The sequence below is a fragment of the Canis lupus genome, chromosome 11 (assembly GCF_048164855.1).
Source record: "Canis lupus baileyi chromosome 11, mCanLup2.hap1, whole genome shotgun sequence".
Lineage (NCBI taxonomy): Eukaryota > Metazoa > Chordata > Mammalia > Carnivora > Canidae > Canis > Canis lupus.
In genome coordinates, this window is record NC_132848.1 from 48502384 (window position 1) to 48526055 (window position 23672).

The 23672-nt window shown below is 45.8% G+C and overlaps 1 protein-coding gene across 7 annotated transcripts in view; it reads right to left on the reverse strand.

Moving 5' to 3' along the window:
* The window catches only part of THADA (THADA armadillo repeat containing), a 332010-nt gene that overhangs the window by 16998 nt on the left and 291340 nt on the right, over positions 1-23672 (reverse strand). The window lies entirely within an intron of this gene.

Genomic DNA, 23672 nt, shown 5'->3' on the forward strand with positions numbered 1-23672 from the left:
AAGATCCACAAATGACCAAGAAGCATAGGAAAAGATGCTTAGCGTCATTAACCACCAGGAAAGTGCAAATCAAAACCACAGTGAGATACCACTTCACAACCATTAGGAGAGCTATAATAAAAAAGGCAGATAATAAGTTTTGGTGAAAATGTGGAGAAGTTGGAACTCTCAGACACCGCTGGTGGGGATATAAAAATGGTGCAGCCATATGTCCATACAAAAACTTGTACACAAAATGTTCATACTAGTCAAAATGTAGAAACAATCAAAATGCCCATCAACAACATGGATAAACAAAAAGGAATGAAGTACTGCTATAGGTTACACCACAGATGAACCTTGGAAACATGCTAAGTAGAAAAAGCCAGACACAAAAGACCATGTATTGTATGTGAAGTATCCAGAATAGGCAAATCATAGAGTCAAAAAGTGTATTAGTGGTTGCCAGGGGTTGGAGAATGGGGAAACTGAGGAATGACTGCTGATCGAAATAGTGTTTCTTTTTTGGGTTGATGAAAAATGTTCTGGAACTACATAGTGGTGACGGCTGCACAGCCTTGTGAATATACTAAGATGCATAACTCCGTACACTTTAATTTGCTGAATTTGTGGTATATGAATGATCTAGGGCCAGGGGCATGGGGAATGTGACAGGCTGAAAATAGCTTCGGCCCCTGGAACCTGTGAATATTACCTTACTTGGAAAAAGGGTCTTTGTAGAGGTGATTTAGTTAATGATATTGAGATGAGGAATTAATCTTAGAGGATCTGGGTGGACCCTAAATGCCATTGTAAACGTCCCAGTAAGTGAGAGCAGAGAGACACCTGACACCCAAGAGAAGGTGATGTGAAGCCAGAAGACTGGAGTGATGCCAGCTTCTGGAGACTGGAAAAGACAAGGAATTCCCTAGAGCAAGATTCTCCCAAGAGCCTCCAGAGGAAGTATGGCCCTGCTGACACTTTAATTTTGGACTTCCGGCCTTATGAGGCCATCTAGGTCACCAAGTTTATGGTAATTTGTTATGTTACAACAGCCCCAGGAGAACGAAGGGGGAGTGCTGAAGGCATGGGTTTCTTCTCGCAGTGACAAGAATGACCCACCATTGACTGTGGCGATGGTTGCACAACTCTACGAAGATGCTACGACTAGTTCACCGTACCCTCTCAGGGGGTGACTTGTGTGGTACACGCATGGTACATCTCAGTAAAACCGTGGAACTGAAACATCTGCTGTGTACAAGTTGGTTCCGATTGCTGAGCACAGTGGATGCCTTGAAAGAGTTCACAGGATAGTTGAGCCCTCGTGCTTGCTTACAGTGCCCAGGCCTTGGGTGCCGGAGGACTCTGCAGAGGCGCGTTGGCTCAGCGGGTGGGCAGGGTGCCTGAGAGGGCTTCCTGGAGGAGCCGCATCTCTGCCTGGCCCTTCACCCATCAGGAAGCTGGTGCTCAGGGTCTCCTCTGTGGCCAGCACTGTGCTGAGTCCTGGGGGAAACCAAGTCAAGGACATCTCCTGTACTTGAGAAGGTGGTGCTCTGGGAGGGGAGGTTAAGCTAAAACTCAGGCAACAGCGAGATATCTGGCGCTCAACAGAGTGGTGTGGATTCCCAGACCTGCAGGAATCTGGGGAGGGAAGAATTCAGTGTGGGAAAAATCAAGCATCGCCCCCAATGGCTACACAGCTAAAGCAAGAGTGAAATATGCCTTAGACCCCTCCGGGAGTGCCGCAAGTGGGTGAGGTGTGCTGGTACATACTCTTGTCTGTGGTAGGCCTACATGAGGGGTGGCAATGAGCTGGCAACCCAACGAATCAGTATTTATTTATTTATTTTAAAAGATTTTATTTATTCATGAGAGACACAGACCGAGAGAGAGGCAGAGACACAGGCAGAGGGAGAAGCAGGCTCCATGCAGGAAGCCTGACGTGGGACTCGATCCCGGGTCTCCAGGATCATGCCCTGGGCTGAAGGCGGCACTAAACCGCTAAGCCACCAGGGCTGCCCCAAATCGGCATTTAGAACTAGCTAATCCTGGCCTTCTACCCTTGTGAATGGAACTTGGATCATAGGGGGAGGGGAGCAAACATAGTGCTTCAGGGCTGCTGCACTGTAGACTCACTCTCGCTGCTGCCTCAGCTGCTTTGGGGCTCCTCTGCCAAGGCAGACACCTGGCTAACCAAAGACCCTACTTGAGGATACTCCTGAGGTGAGCCCGGGGAGTCCCACAGCCCTGCCGTCCATGTTCTTTCCCTACTTCCATAAGGGGGCCCGCCTTGGAGCTGGCAGTTGGGGGCAGGCTTCACACAGTGTGCTGGATGCACTTCAAGTCCCTGGCTTTGAGGTGGTCTTCAACCATACTTAGGAAGATGAAAATGCCAAAGTCCACTTGCAGGTGCCAACCTTGAAAACTGCTTCAGGGATCCCTGGGTGGCGCAGCGGTTTAGCGCCTGTCTTTGGCCCAGGGCGGGATCCTGGAGACCCGGGATCGAATCCCACATCGGGCTCCCGGTGCATGGAGCCTGCTTCTCCCTCTGCCTGTGTCTCTGCCTCTCTCTCTCTCTCTCTGTGACTATCATAAATAAATAAAAATTTAAAAAAAAAAAAAAAAAAAAAAAAAAAAAAAAAAAAAAGAAAACTGCTTCAAACCATGGTTTAAAAGTGCATAATCTGATTCTAAAGTTAGCGTGGGGGAGATGCCTTCTAGAGTAAGGCTGTTGGTCAAGTCTCCTTCCCAAGAGAGGCCAAGTCAGCACAGTAAGTGGAGATGGGTTGAGTGTTCCCTGTGCTTGGCTCTGGGGTATCCTGTTCCAGATACTTGTGGAACTCCCTCAACCTTGCTGTCCAACCATCTCTCCGTCCACTTACTCACCCATTCATCCATCAATTCAGGCTTCTATAGGCCCACAGCACTTACTATCATCTGCTGTGTGTGTGTGAAACACGAGGAAAACCCTAGTCCCTTCTCTTGAGAGAGAAGAGCATAGTCCGAGGTGAGCTGACACACATGAAGGGTCAGGAAATAGTCCACAATGGTATATGATGGGGCCTGACGATACCATCAGTAGCAGTAATAAAAGAACAGAAAAGGAAAAAAAATGTGGGGAGTGGGAGGAGGGAGCTTCATAGAGGGACAACTGGGTGGGCCAAGGATAAGGGGCCACGCACAGCTGGGACGAGACAGAGGGGCAGGGAGATCAGGCCTGCCCAGGCGAACTAGAGGTGAAGCTGGAGGGCCAGACAGGCTGGAGCAGGCCTGGGGAGGAAGGGCAGTGTTTGAGTGAAGGCATAGTACTGTGTCTTCTTTTTCTGAGAGAAAATATTTTCAGGTTGCAAAGGCTGTTTCCAGACAACTTCATTATTTTCGGTCTTCTCCATAGACTTCTTCACTTCCCCTCAGCAAGAGCAAGTCTGTATTTTATACAGTCATGAGAAACAAGCGTGGAACCGACGCTTGGTCCAACTGCTGACTCTGCCATTAGCCTCTTCCTGAGGCTTCCAGAGCCCCTCTGCCTCCCTGCCTCGCCAGGGCCTCTACCCTAGAGCCCACAGCTCTCTGCTTTCAGGGCCTGTGGAGCCAGGACTCTGGATTTCCTGGCATGGCAGTCAGCCACATGACTTCATGGCTATACCAAAGGTCACCATCTCAGCCTTTACCACTAAACAGAACTCCCAGGTGACCCTTACCCGAGACAAATGGCCCAGAGGAAGGTCTGTGTCCTAATGAAAGAAAACGAGTGGCATCTCCAGTTTTGAACTCAGCAGGAAGTCTGGGTGGGGGAACATGGGTGTTAGTGATATTAGTTTTTGTTCTCTATTTGAATATTTAAAAAATTTCATCAAAGAACCAAATGTGCTAGGCAGTGCTCTCAAGAGCAGTTCCAGCCCCAGGCCCAGCATGCACTGGGTCAAGTGCCACGAGCGTGGGCAGCACCGAGACTACTGCCCACTCACTCACTGCTCCAAGTTGGTGCCTCAGGACTACACGAATCCTTCCCTTCCACTCCCAGCCTGGCCATGGTATCAAGTCTGGAGGGGAACTCTGACTTCACCTGACCCACGTGGACCCCTCTTCTTCCTACTTCTTTTGTTTTCTTAAGCCCTGGGAGCTATTGCTTAAGAGACAGTACACAGGAGACAGAACCTAACCAAATGCACAGCTCAAGGGTTCTAAGGCCCCAAAGGGCTCATTGGAAACATCTGGCCAGGGATGCAAATGGACTGTTTGGTCTCCACACAAATCTGGTATGGCTTACATGGGTTTTTTTTAAAGTCAAGAGATTTCTCATAAAAATCCAAATTTCTAGCCATCTTTTGAAAATTCCAAAAATCAGAACCTGGTGTCCTAGGCCTGCATGGTGATAGATGCTTGGAGCAGAGCAATGGCCACGCTCCATAGGAGGCATCAGCGCATCCTACTGCTCCCCCGTCCTGTAGCTGTGTCAGTTTATGACTCCTACACCCAAGTACTGAGGAAGGTAACTGGTCCCGAGCCAGCCCCTCATCTTCACAGATGAGAACACCAAGACCCTCCACCAAAGCTGTTCGATCACCAGGCTCCCTCTAGGGCTCTCTGGGCCTTCTTCCCCCCACCTATTCTGGCTCCAGTTTGCTTACCATTCCCATGGTCTACTAGATCTTCTCTCATCCTGACTTAGCCAGGCCTACCCATCCCTCGGGACCCAACTTAGGTCCTGTGGTCTAGATTTTTTCCAGCCTGCTGTGATCTTTCTCTGCTCGTATCTGTCCAACACTCAGTGTGCTGACAGATGGTGAGAGAGGGCATTCCCATGTCTTTGCTTTTTCCAGAATCATCCATAAAACAGCACTGGGCACAAAGCAGATACCATCCACTTGGTACTTGATTAGAGCTATGTACTAAACAATTTACTGGGCAGCCTGGGTGGCTCAGTGGTTTAGCACCACCTTCAGCCCAGGGTATGATCTTGGAGACCCGGGATCGAGTCCCACGTCGGGCTCCCTGCATGGAGCCTGCTTCTCCCTCTGCCTGTCTCTCATGAATAAATGAATAAAATCTTTAAAAAAAATAAAATAAAAAAAATATAAACAATTTACTCAGGACTTGTGTCTCCCCAATAGGAAACCTCCAAGACTGCAAGACTTAGGTCACATATGTAGGCAGAATTATTGCTGCCATCCTACATCTGAGGTTACTGAGAGAAGTCACTTGTTCAAGATCACACAGGGGAAGTGGCAGGGGACACATACAAGCCCAGGCTTATCTGACTTCAGGGCCTGTTTTCTTGACCATTTTGCTAAGCTGCCTGTAGTTGTTGAATGGCTACATGGATGGATGGTAGAGTGGTTCTTTGCTGTTTGTGTCCCCATCCATTTTTTGTCCTTCTGCACCCCGCTTAGTGCCCCGGGGGCTGACCTTTCTGGGCTGCATGATGCAGGCTCCTTACCACCTGGGTTCTGGCAGGATTCATCCAATGGGAAGGGAACGCTGGGAATTTGAAAGGTAGAAAGAGAAAGTTGGATACTTCTTTCCTATGACCTCCCCTGTGAGCCACCAAGGTTCCGGCAGTGGCTGCGCTACCCCATTCAGCCCTCCTTGGGTTCAGGAAACCCCATTCCCTCCGCTCTCAGAGTGGTAGGGGCTTCAACACCACTTATGGCTTCCCTCCACCTAGTGGTTCTCAGCCTCAACCAGAGATGATATTGCCTTGCAGAGTGTCAACGTCTGGACACGTTTTGGGTTGTCACAAGTCAGAGGAGGCGGTGCTAATTGGCATGTAGTGGGTGGAGGCCAGGGATGCTGTGAACCACCCTACAATGCACAAGATACCTCCCCTAAATGTCAACAGTGCTGAGGTGCAGGAGCCCTGCCTTACCTCCAAAAGAGTCCACAATCTTACACAACTGTACAAAGTCCCTGCCTGCGGTGAAGTCTCTCCAAGTCAACAGTTTGGTGGGTGGATAGACGGAACCCTTCAGTTCACAGCATTAGGGGCTCAGGGATCTATTTGGGGCAGATGAGAAGCACCTCACCTCCTCTTATCTTTTGTCTGAAAGGCCCTCCCTAGCTCCCTGCCTCCTCCTTAGTTCTCTGTGCAGGGAGGTGTCAACAGGTGAAAAGCAGCCTCGTGAGATGAACAGCTTACTACACAGAGCCCTTTCTGTATGGAGGGGGAAAAAATTTCCAGGTCTGAAGGCAAAGGATGAAAACATCATTTAAAATTCTAAAAATAGTTGGGGGAAAAACTTTCAAATATTAATAATTTGCCTTTTCTTAATTTTCTAGCCATTTTCATATGGAACAAATAGCCCCAGTTCCCAAAGTTCCTGTAGACCCAGCTTCCAAAGACTGAGGATCCCTCCCCAATGCAGTCATATGCCTGACATAAACATTTTCCTGATGACCCATCACAAAACCAGAAAACATCCGGCAAAGCTTTTGTTTTCATTTTAAAGACAAGATAGCCTTTATTTGTAAAGTTAAAAAAGCTATAATTTAAAAAATGTGGGCCCAACCTCAAATCACTGGGTAAATACATGTAGATTTTTCCCTAATTTTAAAAATGGATACAGTCAACATGAATAAAAACAAATAGGCGTTTCATATGAGTTAAAAGTGTGCACTTTTTGCTTAGGAGGGCCATACTTCACTGAAATGGGGTTGATGAAATAAATTAGGGCTGGTTAATAGTACACTCAGCTCAAAGCTTATAAAAATGCTTGCAATTGTTCACTTCCAACCACACCAAAGAATGAGGAATAGATTAAAACCAACTCCTAGGCAATAATGGCTGTGAAAAAACCTGGGTTCTCCTAGGGGCATTCAGCCTGGGAAGATGGGGAGTACCACCCACCAGCTTAAGCCTTTCAGAGTACTCAGCTGTACCTAGTTTTGTGTGCAACTCACTGTCCTGTTTCTTGTGGCTACTGCCAAAGCTCAAAGGGAAGGAGTAGGTGCATGTGAGCTTTGTCCATGGCCACTCCAGAGCAGGTTGATGAAGGCCTGGTGTGGGAAGGGGTCACAGGGTAAAGAGTGGGCTGGGTCCAGCCCGGAGATGTTCTGGACAACAGCATCTGGCCTACACCTGATGCTCGGGTGCAGGTGCAAAGTCAGCCCTTCTCCCCAGGTGCCCCACCCTCTCTAGCGGCACTTCCCTTGTGCTCTGTGGAGCCTCCCAAAATGTTCAATCACCTCCATCTCTTTGTGGAAGAGGAATAAAGCACAAGAGGTGCTTGTGCTTTATTCCTTTCTGCTAGGTCACCCACCCCAATCTGAGGGGCAATCCGACCCCTTCTCCCCATCTCCCTGACTCTGCCTGATGAGCCAGTGAGGAGGTGGGATACAGTGAGGATGCCTGCAGACGGAGAAGCTCTGGGGGGCGATGCTGGGTAACTTGAGTCCCCTTTGGCCATCAGCCTCCTCTTCCTCTGCCTGGGCAGAGTTCAAGGGTGCTGCAGACAGTCTACATTCCGCAGTGACCAGCGTGGATCTCACCATTCTTTCTCTTTTCCCTTTCCTTAAAGTCATTCCAGTTTTCTTTAGTTTATTTCCCTTCTTTCTCTTAAAGGAAATTTCTTCTCAGCCTGAGCTCTGAAGACTGACTAGTTCTTTTGGAGTTCTTCCTAAGCTTCTCTGACTCTCAGGGCCAGTACCCACCTCCCTTACTCTCCCCTTGGTCCCCCCATTCCCATTCTCAACCCTTTTAGCTTATTCAGGGCTTGAGGTGGGAGACAGGAAGAAAACCCAACAAGTGATTCATTTTAGCAAAGCTGTCATGAGCATAAGGCGCTGTGCCAGTCAGAAGCCAGAACTCCCCAAAACATGTGTCCAGTCTAAGCATGGGACACAAAGCACAGAGCACAAGATGGGGGTTTGTTCCTTTTTTTTGGGGGGGGGGTTTGTTCCTTTATTCTGGGCCACTGAGTTACCTTCTCATTCAATTCTTCCTCTGCTTCAATCCAACTTTCGAGTGGCCCCCAAGCCCCTTAGCACCCTACCCCTTCCCCAACATACTAGTGGACTATGGAAGGTAGTGGTACAGATGGTCCTGAAATGTAACTGAAGACTAGAAATTTAAAATCAGAAAAATTCAGGAAGATAATTTTTGTCCTGAGGATGTTACCACTACCATCTATCTCTTAGCCTTATCTAGAATCCAGAAAGCTCCTTTATAGGTAGCTCTCGCCTCACTCTCAGGCTTTTACAGCTTTAAGTAGAACAAAAACAGTCCACAGAAATATGGCAAGTTCATCAAGGGATGAATGATCCCTAAACTCACAAGGTAATTTTAAGATTTATAAACAGTGCTCAAAATGTTAAGTAGCTGTGATTTCAAAATTTCTGGAAATTTTATACCTTGAAAGTGAGTTCACTCGCAGGCTTCTCAAGGGCCTTTCCTATCATCAGTTCCTTGTGGCCAGGACTCCCCATCGGCCTCCCCTGAATTGCTGCCCACCTCCCAAAGGTGTGGGAAACTACTGCTGCCATGGCTCTGGGATGATGGGAATGGGGTGGCTGGGGTGAGGGAGGGGAATGGAAAGGCCACAGAAAATCTGTCTTCAACAACAAGCCAAGGAAGAGATGACAATTTAGAGAACACAGGTCAATAAGTTAGTTGGGTTTCTAGCCAACTAAAAAAAGGAAAAAAAGTCAAACTGTTGTAGGGTGGATTCAAACTAGCTGCTAGGAAGAGTGCCTGGGTTCTCTGAGTGCCCAGAAGAGTCCACTGCTTCTTTTCTCTCAGGACCAGTCTTTGATGGGAAGGGTGGAAGGGGGTTTAGAAGGAAAAATTCTGGGAAGAAGTGGGCTGCATTTGACCTTAAGCATGTTTTGATCTAGCCATGAATGTTACTGCTGAAAATAATCAACATACCACTAAACTGACAATGGCTCAATAGCACATGACAAAATTCACAACTGACCAAAGAAGTTATTTTGTCAGTAACACTGAAATCTGCAGAAAATAACAATAGCAACTGGGGGGAGAATGCGACCCAATGGAAGAACACCCACTTAAAAAAAAAAAATACTGAAATCTAAAACCCAGGTATGGTAAAACTCTTATTGACTAAAATTTCTAACCAGAAAGTCAAGTCTTTATTGTTAAATTTATGCCTAAAAGAGCTGATACTTAAGAAAATAAAGGAGAACATCAGAAATGGTTTCAGGCTCTGTGTAGAAAATTGATCAAAGAATTAAACTGTCCTGATGGAGTTACAAATAGTTTCTTGATGAAAATTAATCAGGGTTGGTGTAATACAGATGAAAACTGTATTTAGTTAGTTAGAATTTTGGACTTTAGTCCTCTATCAAGAAGGAGTAGTCTGGCCTGCTTCCACAACGTCCCAGTCCCTAAGCTCACCCTTTTCGCCTCTTACCTGGCTGGACACTTGGGCAGTGGGCACTGTGCTCTGGAGCCCCTGGGCCTCTCTGCAGCTCTCTCCTCTGCCACTCACTGCCGTGTCTTCTCAGGGATCTCGTGTCCTCCGCCCTCACCTCTGCATGTGGGTAGCTGTCACAATGCCAGGACCTCGGGATTGCGATCTGAGCCAAAGGCAGATGCTCAACCACTAAGCCACCCAGGTGCTTCCTCCCTCTTTCCAGTTGTCTTCCTCTCCTCCATGCCGCCCTCCCTCCACCCTATAGTCAAGGTGATACTTCTAAAGCCTCCTTTATAAAAGCCCTCAGTGGCTCCTCAAAGCTGAGTGTCCTAGTTCCTCACCCTAAAGGGCTCTTTCTGCCTGGCTCCCTCTACCCCATCGTCAGTCTATTGCTCTCCTCACTTATCACTCTTTCACTCCGTACCAGCCATGGGTGTTTTAAGTTCACATATTCCTTTATTCTGGGCCACTGAGTTCCCTTCTCACTCAATTCTTCCCCTGGCTTAGTCCAATCTTTGAGGGCCCCCAAGCCCCTTAGCTCCCTATCATTTCCCCAGACTATCTTCCTTCTGATTACCAGCATTTCTTTGGTGACCTTATTCACTTCTAGAGAAACTCCTGACTCCTCAGTCTTATTCTTTCAGTTTCTTCCAGGTCTAACAGAGTGAAGTCAACATGTCTTGGGGTCTGGGTCTGGGGTGGTATATGCCCACTATTCCTTGACAGAGTGGATCTAGGAGAATGTCCATCAAGAAGGAAACTCCAGGGGCATCTGGCTGGCTGAGTCAGAAGAGCATGTGACTCTTGATCTCAGGAAGATGAATTCAAGCCCCACATTGCGCAGAAAGCTTACTTAAAAAAATTTTAAAAAGGGGGACCTCCAGTTAAACCTAGAATTACAATACAGCAATTCCAAGAACCGAAATCAGGGACTCAAACAAAAACTTGTACATCCATATTTATAGCAGCACTACTCAGAGTAGCCAAAGGTAGAAACAACCCAAATGTCCATCATGGATGACTAGATGAACAAAATATAGTACCTCCACATAGTAGAGTATTAGGCACAAGGAAAGCACTGATACACGTTACCACATACCACAGAGATGAAGCTTGAGAACATTATGCCGAGTAAAAAAAGCCAGGCACACAAGTATTATATGATTTCGTTTATATGAAATACCCAGAAAAGGAAGAGCTGGAGACAGAAAGAAGACTGGTGGTTGCCAGGGGCTGGGAGGGAAAGGGGAGTCAGAGTGGTTGCTTAATGGACATGGGTGTTTTTGAGGGGCTAAGGGAGCATGATGAAAAGGCTCTGGGGGTGCGTGGGTGGCTCAGTCTGCTGAGCGTCTGCCTTCGGCTCAGGTCACGATCCCAGGGTCCTGGGATCAAGTCCCCCATCAGGCTCCCTGCTCCTTGGAGAGTCTGCTTCTCTCTCTCTCCCTCTGGCCCTCCCCCCGTGTGTGCTCTCTCACTCTCTTTATTTCATAAATAAATAGATAAATAGTTTTGTTTTGTTTTAAAGAAAAGGCTCTGGAACTAGAGGGGATGGTTGTACAATATTATGAATGTACTAAGTGCCACTGATTTTATACTTAAGATATTTAATCTTATGTTAAGTGAATTTTACCTCAATAAAAGACAACAAAAATACAAAAAATAAAGGATCTCCTTGGGGCTGGAGCCAGAGTGTGCTAAGAACAGAGGATGGCAGATAATTCAGTTCTGTGCTCCTGCGGCTTTAAGAAAAGAGGGTAGGTAAGAAAGAGCCACCTCAATGAGTAGTGCTCCCTGGCACACACATCCCCAAGACTAACTCTGAGCAGGGTTGTGAGGGGTGGATGGATGAAGGTAGACATGGGGGTTAGAGGAGGTGTACATGGGACTAGCCCTCCCTCCCCACTGCTGGAGCTGGGCTCATACAAAGATGAGAGATACAGGACCTGTTGGGACTAGAAAGGTGGCAAGCCTAGGAGGGTGGTCTGAACAGCCACTGAGGAGGGAATCCTTGTTTTCTTATTCATTTGGTAATAAAACAAGACATATTATGTCTAAAAGCACCTGCGAGGTAAGACCTATGTAAGTGGATCCCCTGAAATAGAATTTTATGCAGAGAGCAGGGATCAGATCACAAAGCTGCAAGGAGAAATCTCCTTGCCCAAATTACACAGACCCACTTGTCTGGTTTCCATTTCATTGCCTGAGTCTGTTTTATAGTTGTGCTTTTTCATGAGAGCTTTTAAGGAAGGCTATTCCCTGACGTCATGCAAAAAAAATGTCCAAATACAATTACATTACTGAGCGGCGCTTTTGGAAGTGAACGTGGCCTGGAAGCTTGCTGGTGTCCCGTTCCCTTCCCTTTAAAGCCATTTGTCTGCTCTCTAAAAGCAGAAGCCCTCAATGCCAGTCCTCCTGGTCCCTCTATGCTCAGAGCACCCCATAGCACCGACGTGGGAAATGCACACAGCACCGGGTACCCCCAGAGCAGGAGAGTGGATGGGTGGGCAGGGGGGCGTCCGGCTGGGGCGCGCCCAGCACAGCGCACAGTCCTGAGCCAGCGTGTCTAATGCTGCACATCCTACAATCGAGGTGAGGGAACAGAGCCCCCCATCTACTGGCTTTTCCGAGAATCTACTCTAAAACCTCCTTCCCATTTCCTTCCTTATGCTCAAGCCTTCTTCAGATTTGCCCTCAGGCTTGGGGAGTGGATTTTCTTAAACTATATTAGGAAAAACACCTCTTTTCAATCCAAATCTTTTCTACTGTGAGCGAATTCTCCACTTTTTTCATCCTTGGTTCATTCCTATCTCCTCCAGGCAGAACATTGCTCGCTTTCCAGTAGAGGCTATTCCTTCCTTCCTTGGTCTCTGACTCAGACAGATCAGCACCTCCTTCCTCCACTTCTAGAAGCCACTCTCTCCTCCTCTCTCAACAATCTGTCTTCCCTTGAAGCTCATAGTAGCTACCTCTCCATTTTTGTTAACTTCAGCTAGAGACCTGGCCTTTCTCAGGGACACACAGACTTGTTGCCACCCCACTGGTGACCTCCATATCCATAAACGTGTCTCTCCCAGAATTTGGGTTCACCATTCTTCAACCTTCTCAATTCCAATACTTTCCATCTCCAATTTCACTCCACTCACAACAAGCATGAGAGTGGAGGTCTCTTCAGTTGAGAACCTGGCATTACTGAGAATTGTTTCAACTTCAAGATCTCAAGTTCTTTTTTTTTTTTTTAAATAAGATCATTTATTTATTTATTTATTTGAGGGAGTGAGGGAGGGAGGAAGAGAGAAAAAGAGAGAGAGAGAAAGAGAGAGAGAGAGAGAACAAGCAGAGCAGGGGAGGAGCAGAGGGAGAAGGAGAAGAAGACTCCCCACTGAGCAGGGAGCCCGATGTGGGATCATGACCTGAGCCGAAGGCAGATACTTAACCAGCTGAGCCACCCAGGTGCCCCTCAAGATCTCAAGTTCTAAGGCTTCCCATCACTTTTTGTTTGTTTTGTAATTTTTTTTTTTAAGATTTATTATTTGAAAGAGCATGCAAGTCGGGAGGGGCAGAGGGAGAGAGAAACTTCCAAGTCTCTCCTGGAGGTTGATCTCCTGACCCATGAGACCATGACCTGAGCTGAAATCAAGAGTTGGACACTCAATTGACTCATCCACCCAGACGCCCCTGTTTTGCTTTTTATTTATTTATTTTTTCTGTTTTGCTTTTCAAAGTAAAAAGCACTAGGTTTTACTGTGCTGTGCATGGAGCCTAGTGTGGGACTTGAACTCTAGACTTTGCGATCAAGATCTGAGCTGAGATCAGATGCTTAACCAACTAAGTCACCCAGGTACCCCCTCCTTTTCATTACTTTTAAATGAACATCCCCATTGCCAACATTCACTGAGTACTTATTACACAAGTACTATCATAAGTACCTCATATGTATTAATTACAACGACCTTTTGAAGGTTTTATGAGCCTCATTTTATAAGGTTAAGTGGAGACACAGGTTAGGATATGGGATTTAAACCACATAGTCTATATACAATATCATACACCATATGGCCTCTCTAATATTCCCAACATAACTGTTTAACCTTCTATTTCTTCCACTGAGACAACTCCCTCACACGAATCCTGACCCCATCAATGACCCTGCCTCTTCTCTCAGGCTATCACTTGCCTTTTCTTTCTTTTTTTTCTTTTCTTTTCTTTTCTTTACTTTACTTTTCTTTCTTTTCTTTTCTTTCCTTTTCTTTCTTTCTTTCTTTCTTTCTTTCTTTCTTTCTTTCTTTCTTTCTCTTTCTCTTTCTTTCTTTCTTTCTTTCTTTCTTTCTTTCTTTCTTTCTTTCTTTCTTTCTTTCTCTTCCTTCCTTTCCTTTCTTCTTTCTTTCTTTCTTTCTTTCTTTTTTCTTTCTTTCTTTCTTTCTTTCTTTCTTTCTTTCTTTCTTTCTTTCTTTCTCTTTCTTTCTCTTTCTTTCTTTCCTTCCTTCCTTCCTTCCTTTTCTTTTCTTTCTTTCTTCTTTCTCTTCCCCTTTCTTCCTCCCTCCCTCCCTCCCTTCCTTCCTTTTTTTTGCCTTTTCATTACATACCCTGGCCTCCCTGGTCTGTGATACTCTTCCAGCCCCCAACCCCCATGTCAAATTGACCTGCCACCAGGCTCAACAGTGCTCCATAACCACCTCTCTGCGAACCCAAGCGAATCGACCGCTCTAGTCTGTGCCACTGATTCCAGCCAGAGAGGGGCAGTATGTCAATTACGCTCTCTATAAATTTAAACTATTCAATCTCAGCTGGCCTCCCACTGGCCCCTGGCAATTCTTTCATTCATTTTTTGGTGACCCACAGCTAAATCTCTAAACAAACTGTTCTAACCTTCTCCCTGTCCCTATATCCCACTCCCTATCCACTCATTCTTACAGATAATCTTGTCTTCCACAAAGGATATTCCACCTAAGCTCAAACTTCTGTCCTCCCCAACTTCAAAATTTCTCTAATGATTCTTTTGAAACATTATCTTAAGGCAGAACAGGGCCTAAGAAATGTCATCTTAGGACAAGAGAGTAATGTCAACATTTATATGAGAGATAGCCCTGGAGAGGGAGGGGGGCCTAAAGACACATGAGAGAAAAGGACAGCATGGTTGGATAAAGGTCATGGGGATGGCATCAGGTCCTTTGTGAAAAATGTGTGGAGGTGAAGGAGGTTTTTGTTTTTGCTGAGTTTGGAGCAGGGGGGAAGAGAAGACGGATGATGTTACAGGGTAGCCTCCTACTTACTTCTGAACCCCTTGAAGTTAGCTTCTGACTGTCCTACTACCGGACCTTCTCTTTCAATTCTCCCTTCTGACATCTTCTCAGTCCCTATCCTCCTTGACCTGGCCTTTTGACAATGTTTGGCCTTTTGACCAACTCTGTCCTCTTGACAATTTTTCCTTCTGTGGGTTTCATGACAATGGAACTTCTTGATTTTCTTGATGAGTCCTCATTACTTCCTTTATTAGCTCCCCTCAGAAACTATTACAATACCCTCCTACAATGGCATTGCTATCCCCACCCTCAATCCATCCACTTATCTCCCTCATTCCATACATAGTTGAGCTCCTACCATGTGCCAAGCACATGGTAATTATTAAACTGTAGCTGAATTCATCTTAATGCACAGTTCTTTTTTTTAAGATTTTATTTATTTATTCATGAGAGACACACAGAGAGAGAGGCAGAGACATAGGCAGAGGGAGAAGCAGGCTCCATGCAGGGAGCCCGATGTGGGTCTCGATCCGGGGTCTCCAGGATCAGGCCCTGGGCTGAAGGCAGCACTAAACCGCTGAGCCACCCGGGCTGCCCTTAATGCACAGTTCTGATCATTTGTTCAGAAATTTTTACTGGTTCTCTGCCACAAATGATATCCAGATTTATTGGCCTGGTATTCTAGGTTTTAGTGGACATCTATTGTTTTTGTGGCCTAACTTCCATTAATTTTTTCAGGATACCTGGATCCCACACTCCCCCTACAGCCAGCCCCTCCATATCTTTTAGTCCATGTGGTTTGGGTGGGACCAGCCCTACTCTTAACTCCAGGCATGGACATCTGCCCCAGGTCCAAGCCACTCAGGGCATCATGTTCCCTGACTCAGATTAATTCTGAGACGGGCTGGAACTGGACGACAACCATTAAGAAAGCATTTAAAGGTAAAGGAACTCTACTGACACAGGCCTCAAATGATGATGCAAAGGCCAGAGCTGCTGCAGCTACCTTATAACTGCAAGGGCAGTGACAGCTTATCTGAAAATAGAATCAACCAAAGAGTAGAGGGGAGAAATGGCAAGAAACCAGGTCCTTGGGACACTGCTTGAATTCTTGAATTATGGCACATCTGAATCCAGCCCAAGCCCCAGAATTCGCACTTATATGACCCAATGTGCCCCTCAGTGCTCACGTGGTTGAGTCAGACTCTGTGACCTGTGTGTTTGGAAGAGTCCTACTTGATCCAGGGGTCTTGCATTGCATTCCTGCCCCGTCTGATCCCACCCTACTCATGCACTTGAGGCTTGTACTATACTTATTCATTTTCTGAGCAGGCCTCACACTTGGCCACCCCTGTCTTTCTGGAATGCTCCTTGTCTTTCTTGACTGAAATCATAACCACTCTTTAACAGTCACTTCTAATGAACCTTCCTCCAAGCGCTGTTCTTCTCCAATTTCCCCCAATGACAAATGTTTGTTGAATATACAACCAAATGAACACAAAATGACATAGAGAAACAGAGCCCAGTGGGGGTAGGGTACTCCATACTGCTGTACAGAGCTGGGTTCCAGCAATCATGTCCATTGTCCCTCAGGGGTGGGGATTTATTTTCTCCATCTCCCACTGGTCTAAATCCCGGCTTTCAACCCTCTTTGGCCTATCATTCGCCAAAATGTCTTCCTTGGGAAACTGGCTTTTTAGAATGCTAATAGATACTTAAAACAAAACAAATCAGAATGGAAAAACTCCAAACTCCAAAACCAACCAAAAGTGAAAACAAAAGATTTGGCTATTAAAAAAGTTGGAAAATTCTGGGTGAAACAAAGGTTTTTTGTTTGAAATTCGGGAGGTGGGGAGGTAGGGGAGACAGGGCATGTACCTTTCTCCAACTTACTCTTACTCATAAAACAGGTACTGGTTGCAGAAGGAAGTGCCACATTCTTCCCTGCAGACATGCTTTGGGGTTTAAGGCAGTGCGGGTTATTTTATATACACATATAAATATCCTTTCCTTTGTTCAAGGTGCCTATTTGCTCTGCACAGTGACTATTATGAACACAAAAAACTGTTCATTGTTAAATACGGCATGCTAAGTGGTTTTGCTTTCTGGCAAATCTCCAGACCATAATTATTAAGGGACTCGAGCTGCTGAGGAATTCTTGGGTTACAAGAGGCTTTGATCCTGCTCCTGCCTTCTTTCCCTGACCCAAATTTCCATGGGTGTGGCTGATGTGTATTGTTTCTTGCTGCTGTGGGGCAGGAGCTTTGAGCCTGGAAGGTGAGAGCTGAACAGACTCCCAGGTGATTGGGGGCTTGGGCCCCACAGCAACTGAGACAAGGCTCTGGCTAAATCTCTGTGCCTTTTGGAGTCCCAAATGGCTGTAACCAAGGGAATGCACAAGCTCCGTCCAAGTATCAGAGTCGGAATGCTGTGGCCTCTACGATTCAGTTTCCCACACATTCTGGGGAGCCCAGATTCTTCAGCCTCCCTCATTACTGGGTTTCCAGCTGGGAGAAAACCTCCGAACTAGATGAACTAGACGGCTGACGTGACTTTGCTCAGCAAAAGGCAACAGGCCTTGGGTGGGTGAGGCTTTGTTATTTTATTCCCATCAAAGTGGAGACGTCTGCTCCAAAATTCTTCGGGTGGCCATGTGGTGAGTGTTGACCTCCAACTGGCGTAGCTGCCTCCTCCATGGACGGAAGACACCTCCACTCAGTCGTAAACCTAAGTGAGGGCAAACTTTTCAAAGAGCCAGACTTCCTTCTACTGAAATATATGATGAAATGTCAAGGGGGGAGAGTCTATTCCTTTAGATTCTTTAAAATTTTCCCCTACCTGAAAGGAGAGATAGGAAAGAACACTAGATACTTATGAGCCCAAGACAGAAGGAATAAAAAGTCATCTTCCAAATGAAGTGGTGAGGTTCTCTAATTGGAGGAGAGGAAAGGATTCTACAGCCAACAGCAAGTTTCTGGCTTTTCAGCATTAAAAAATATCATTTAGCAACTGGATTGGGGATGGAATCTTGTTCACTTTTTGACACGTTTTTATTCACATTTTAATATAGTTTTTCTGAGACATGTGATCATTCCCATTTCACAGATGACAAAACTGAGGCCAAGCAATTAGAAGCAACTAGTTCAGGATAGAAGTGACTCCCTGACTCCCAGATCACTATTCTTTCTCCAAGATGGCACTGCCATTCACAGGTCTGCTTCCCAGATGGGAAGGCACCTTTGGGGTCATGGTGGTGGAGAGCAGGGATGGAGAAAAAAAAGGGCAGGGAGAGAATGGAAGAAATACAAACATCACAGTAGCTCAGGGCAGTGACTACAAAACAGAGGTTCTGATTCTGGAAGAGCTCAGAGAATTGCCCTGTCCCCCCACTCCTTTTGGAGAGGAAGCCAGAATGAAGTTGCCTTCCAAAGTCCTCTTTCATCAGGAGGGACAGGGAGGGAATGGAAGCAGAAGGCCACTGGGCTCTGGTTATTAGCTGCAAATCTAATATGTTCTTCGCTGTCTATCAGAGGCAGCTTCTTGCTGGGAACGAGCCAGTTGACCAATCACAAAGAGAAGAGAGCTGGACTCTGCTCTGGGCGGCTGGGCCCAGGGCCAAAGGCGAGGCTTTGGGCCAGTACAAGAGGCTTCTGAGCTCCTTCTCCTAAGTTGAATAGTCAGCTTAGCAGGATCCCCCCTTTGGTCCCCCACTTCAATCTTTCCCATTACCACCTTCCCTACTGGCATCCGTCTTTGGAAGTGCATGTGAATTCATTCTGGAAATGGGAGACCTTTCTTCTAGCTCAAGGTGAATGAAGGTCAATGATTCATAACAGCTAAAAATGAACTTGAGGCCACCTATCAATAAAAGGAAAATGAAACACACAAAGTTAAATTCCCCTGCTATTTAAATTATAGTAAGGAACCTAAAACCTTATTTAGTAATTATAACCAACACTCAAATATGCAAACTTTAATTACATGTTTCGGGCCAGCTAGAGCGAAACGAGGAAAAAGGAGAAGTGAGGGCAGGGGAAAGCCACAGACTATAAGAGAGGAAGGCAAGAGGCAGGAAGTGAGGTGTAGCTCAGGAGTTGGGGCAGCAAGGAAAGGGGGGGGGAGGCACCAACAGTGGGGTGGGGCGTTCAGGAGGTTCTGGGTGTCAGGTGACGTAAACTCCTGGTGATCTTCATCCTTAAACTTTCAGATGCCCCCTTTTGGAATGTGGGAGCCAAGGAAGCCCACTGGAGTAGAATTGCTGAATGAAATGGGGGTTACCCAGTTAAATTAGAACTTCAGATAAACAACGGATAACCTTTTAGCATAAGTATGTCCCAAATATTGCATGGGGCATAGTTATACAGAAAATACTATTCATGGTCATTCTGAAAAGCAGATTTATAGACCTGAATATTTATCTGCTAAATCTGGCAACCCTATATTGGAGGTCAAACCATTCTTTGGACCAAAGCCCAATTGGCCAGGCCGGTATTTACACAGAAGGTGGGGGCGGGGGGCCTGTGGAGGGGACATCAAGTTGAAAGTCACTTTTAAAAATAAGGAGTGAAGCAGCATAGAGGCTGGAGAGAAATCAGCAACTGGAAGAGATCAATCCTTGAGCTTTCTCCTCCTTGAGTTATTTCCTGCCATTCTTTTTCAGTACAGCTGGGGCTGTTGGCCCCTCTCCCTGCCAAGGGTTGCAGAGACTAGAAAAAGAGTAACTCTTCACAGGGTTACATTGGGATTGTGGGTAACTTGGCCAGTGTGGGGCCTCCTGAAGATTCTGGAATATTCTGGGGGTTCTTAGGCAGAGAGCAAGTTTACAGAACACTACAGAACAAGTAAAACCAAAACAAAACATAGTCCATAAGTTCTAGGGTGCTAAGTGAAAAAAAAAAAATCTTTTTATTTTTTAAAAGTAGGCTCCATGCCCAGAGGGAGCCCAACACAAGGCTTGAACTCACAACCCTATCAAGATCTGAGCTGAGATCAAGAGTGGGGCCTTAACTGATGGAGCCACCCAGGGTGCCCCCTAAAAATAAAATCTTAAACTCAATTTTAATCACTATAACTTTCTGAGTGACAGGACTGAGCCCATACCTTCACACTCACAGGAAAGGGGCAATGAGACTGCCTGCCACCAGAAGCTCCAGGTTCACGCTATGCTTGCTAAGAGGACACAGGATGACGTTGGCAGGGGCTAGCCCTGCTGTCCTCACAAAAGGGCCACAGAGGTCATCTTCGGGCACAAGAGTTGCCAATCCTGAGTCCTGATCCATGGACTCTGGGTAGGACCTTGCAAGTTTACAAATCACGACAATTGAGAAGGCACCTGCTCACTACAGCCCCTGCTCTTTACTGTGACTGCACACTCGGCTGGCTCACCCATTTATGCCCTATGCCAGGTCCCTGTGGGCACCAGAGACTGAATTCAGGATATACAGCCATCCAGGCTTGAAAAAATTACATATTTATATATAATAACAGTTATTTTTTTCAGGTAACAATATGCCAAGGGTACCTTTGGATGTCGGTTCATATAGATCTACTCTTTTTTTTAACTGCCTCATGGTACACGCATGTATCATGTTTCTTTAATCCTTTGAGTTGTACATATATCTTTGCGCACGTCCACTTATTTCCATAAGATATATTCCTCTGGAATTACCGGAATCAATTGACAAAAACATTAAAAATCTCTAAAGATATCATTAAGATACCATTAAGCTCCCTCCAAAAATGCACCGATTTACAGCCGAACCAGTAAGACATGGGGAATCAGGGCGCTGTTAGTTGGTCAGCGTTTCTTTATCATTAGCAAGGAGAGTGTGTTTTGTCCTGTGTGTACCATTCTTGGCTGTTTTTAATTCCACGAAGTGCTGGGTTTTTATCTCTTGCCTCTATTTCCACTACCTTCACTTAACTGATTTTGAGAGAATTACCTGTTTTTAGGGAGGACACTTTACTTGTCCATGACAGTGCAAGCATTTCCTCTGAGGATAGGTTCATCTGCTCAAATACAGATAGCCCTTTTCATCTGTTTGGGGTGTGAAAGGAGTCTCTAATTTTTATTTTGTCATTGGCAGAACTTCTTTAGATTGTGTATAAATAAAGAATTATGGCACTTTATTGTTGTATTTTTATTTCAAATGTCTAGTTTCCTTGCAGTTTGGTTAGAATGTGGCCTAGAAAGATTCCTAAAGATTCCTACCTTGTGGAATTGAGATTTTTCTTAGGGGCTTGAAATATAATCAATTTTTGCATATTTTTTGTACCTATTTGAGACGGATGCTTATTTTCTGTCCACAGAGTACATTTTTTTATACACACTTAAGCTTTAAAATATGGCATTCGAGTCCTTTTTAACCTTATTTATGTTTGGTCTGCTTGGCCTCATAAATTCTGAGAAAGGTGGGTTAAAGTATCCTACTGCGGTGATAACGTTAACAATTTTTTCCTAATATTTCTTACAGTGGTTTTTGGAGGGGGGGTGGGTAGATTTTTTACCTAATGTAAAAAGGTTCATGTCTGTGACATGTTCTTTGTTGACCATACCCTTTAATCACTATCATGGTCCAATTACCCCCCTTCCTCTTTCTATTCTTTTGTCTAAAATTTTAGTCTGCCTAATATTACTATTGCCACCCCTTTTAGTTGTCATTCGCCTGGAATAGTTTTGTTCATCCCTTTATTTTCAACCACTCCTTGTCATTTTAGGTGTAACTCTTGTATCAATGTGGCATGTAGCTAAATGTGCTCCTTTGTTCCTTAGTAAGGGAATTCTAGGTGATGTGCCCAGGCCAAAATAATACATTCCTCTGCACATCTTACAGCTTAAAAGGCCCATGTTACTAAGTTGTAGCCAGGGAGAGGTACGCTGAAGTGCACTGTGGGACTTTGGGAGGGCCCCTTCAAAGGGAGTAGGCTGGAGCCCTTCACTGCTCTCCTTTCTTTCCCTTCTTCTCATCAGCAATGAGGATGGGGTGGCTAATGCTTCTAGCAGCCATCTGGGATCAAGAGGTGCCCTTGAGAATAGAAGCCACGTGTCAGGATAGGGAAGCAGAAAGACACGGGAAGCCTAGGCCTGGGGCTAATGACTGAGAGCCCCTGATAAGCCTGGATTCCTTATGGACTACATAAACTTGAGAGAGAGAAACTTCCACTGTTTTGGCTTTTCTGTTACCTGTAGACATTAAGACTCCCAAAAGATACATCAGATTTTGCTCCCCACCCTTTTTGGGAGAAGCTCAATGTAAGAGTTATTGTCATTTTTCCTTTAATATTTGAGTCTCAATTCCTATTCCAGTGATATTAGTAGATGTATTAAAATGTTTAACAAACATATTTGGTCATTTCTTCCTCCCTCCCTCTCTTCCCTCCTTTCATGACTCTATCCTTACATAATCTCTACACCCAACATGGGGCTCGAACTCACAACCCTGAGGTCAAGAGTCATGTGCTCCTCTGACTGAGCCAGCCAGGTACCTCTGGGCATTTATTTCTGAAGAGATTTCCTTTAGGGTCTTGCTACTCTGAGTTGGGTCCCTTGACCAGCTACATTAACATCACCTTGGAGGTGGTAAGAGATGTGGAATCTCATGCCTTCCCCAAACCTACTGAATCCCCAACTCACGTCACAAGATCCTCAGATGGCCTGTGTACATCCTAGAGGGTGGGACCACTGCTTTAGGGGGCACCGCATCCCCTCCCCTCCTCTAGGTGATGATGTGTATTGATCTCCTGGATTCCCACAGAGAGCCAAGTCCTTAGCAGGGCATTCTTGGACCCTGATGTGGCCTTCACCTCTCCAGTTTAGCTCTGCTTCTTCCTCCATCACAGCCCATTCTCCACTTCTTTTGAGGGCTACTTCTACAGTTCCTTAGGCGTGTCAGGGCATTCCCTGGGCACATACTCAGACCTCTCCTAGTAGTCCACCAGTAGCCACTCCCTCTCCCTTGCTATCATAAGTTCAATTTAGTTCTGGGGGAGACATGTGCGCTTGCAGGTGATGTGTCTCACCCCTTCTCATACCTTTGTAGCTAAGATGGCCATTACCCAGACCTGGCCAAGGAGACATACAGAGATGGGCTTTAGAGGACATTTTTTCTCCCTGGATGAAAATTACCTTGAGATAAGAGAATTTTATCCTCCTTCTTCTTACCTAGAATATTGGAAGTGATGGCTGAAGGTGCAACCAGTCTTGTAACCATGAGAACAAGCATGAGGTCAAAAGCCAACATGTTGAGGATGACAAAGCAGAAAGACAAAAAAAAAAGAGCCAGGCCTTTGACTGGGAATCTCTGTTTCTCTGTTCCTCCCACCTCCTCTCTCTTCTCATCTGGTCCAAACTGACCCTTCCTTCAGCTCTGCTCTAGCTAGTATCACATGTATCAATGTGGCATGTAGCTAAATGTGCTCCTTTGTTCCTTAGTAAGGGAATTCTAGGTGATGTGCCCAGGCCAAAATAATACATTCCTCTGCACATCTTACAGCTTAACAGGACCATGTTACTAAGTTGTAGCCAGGGAGAGGTATGCCGAAGTGCACTGTGGGACTTTGGGAGGGCCCCTTCAAAGGGAGTAGGCTAGAGCCCTTCACTGCTCTCCTTTCTTTCCCTTCTTCTCATCTGCAACGAGGATGGGATGGATTCCTGATGGAATTAGAGTATATTTTAGTCCATTAGCTATATTATGCTGTATTCCTTTTTTTAATTTATAGTAACAGCTACATTAAGCCTGTCCTTATAAATGTCACTCATCTTCCCAAATCTCCCTGCCCACCAAATCCACCACTCTAGAATGAGAACAGTGGGCTTTTAGTTCTCTGAGACTTGGCAATTATTCTCCCCCATGGGTTTGAGCCAGCCATTTCTGATCTAGGCCAACCTCCCCTCCTTCTCCCATTCCCAGGTGGCCAGCCCTGGTTCTTGCAGGCTATGTCAGGGGGCACTTTGCCTATTGGGACTGATATTTTTAAATTTCTGTGGTTTCTGGGGAGTAGAAGTTGTAAAATGGAGTGAAAAGAAACTGAAGTTTGAAATTTGGTGAACTTTCCCCTGCCCCTTACATGTGAATAATGA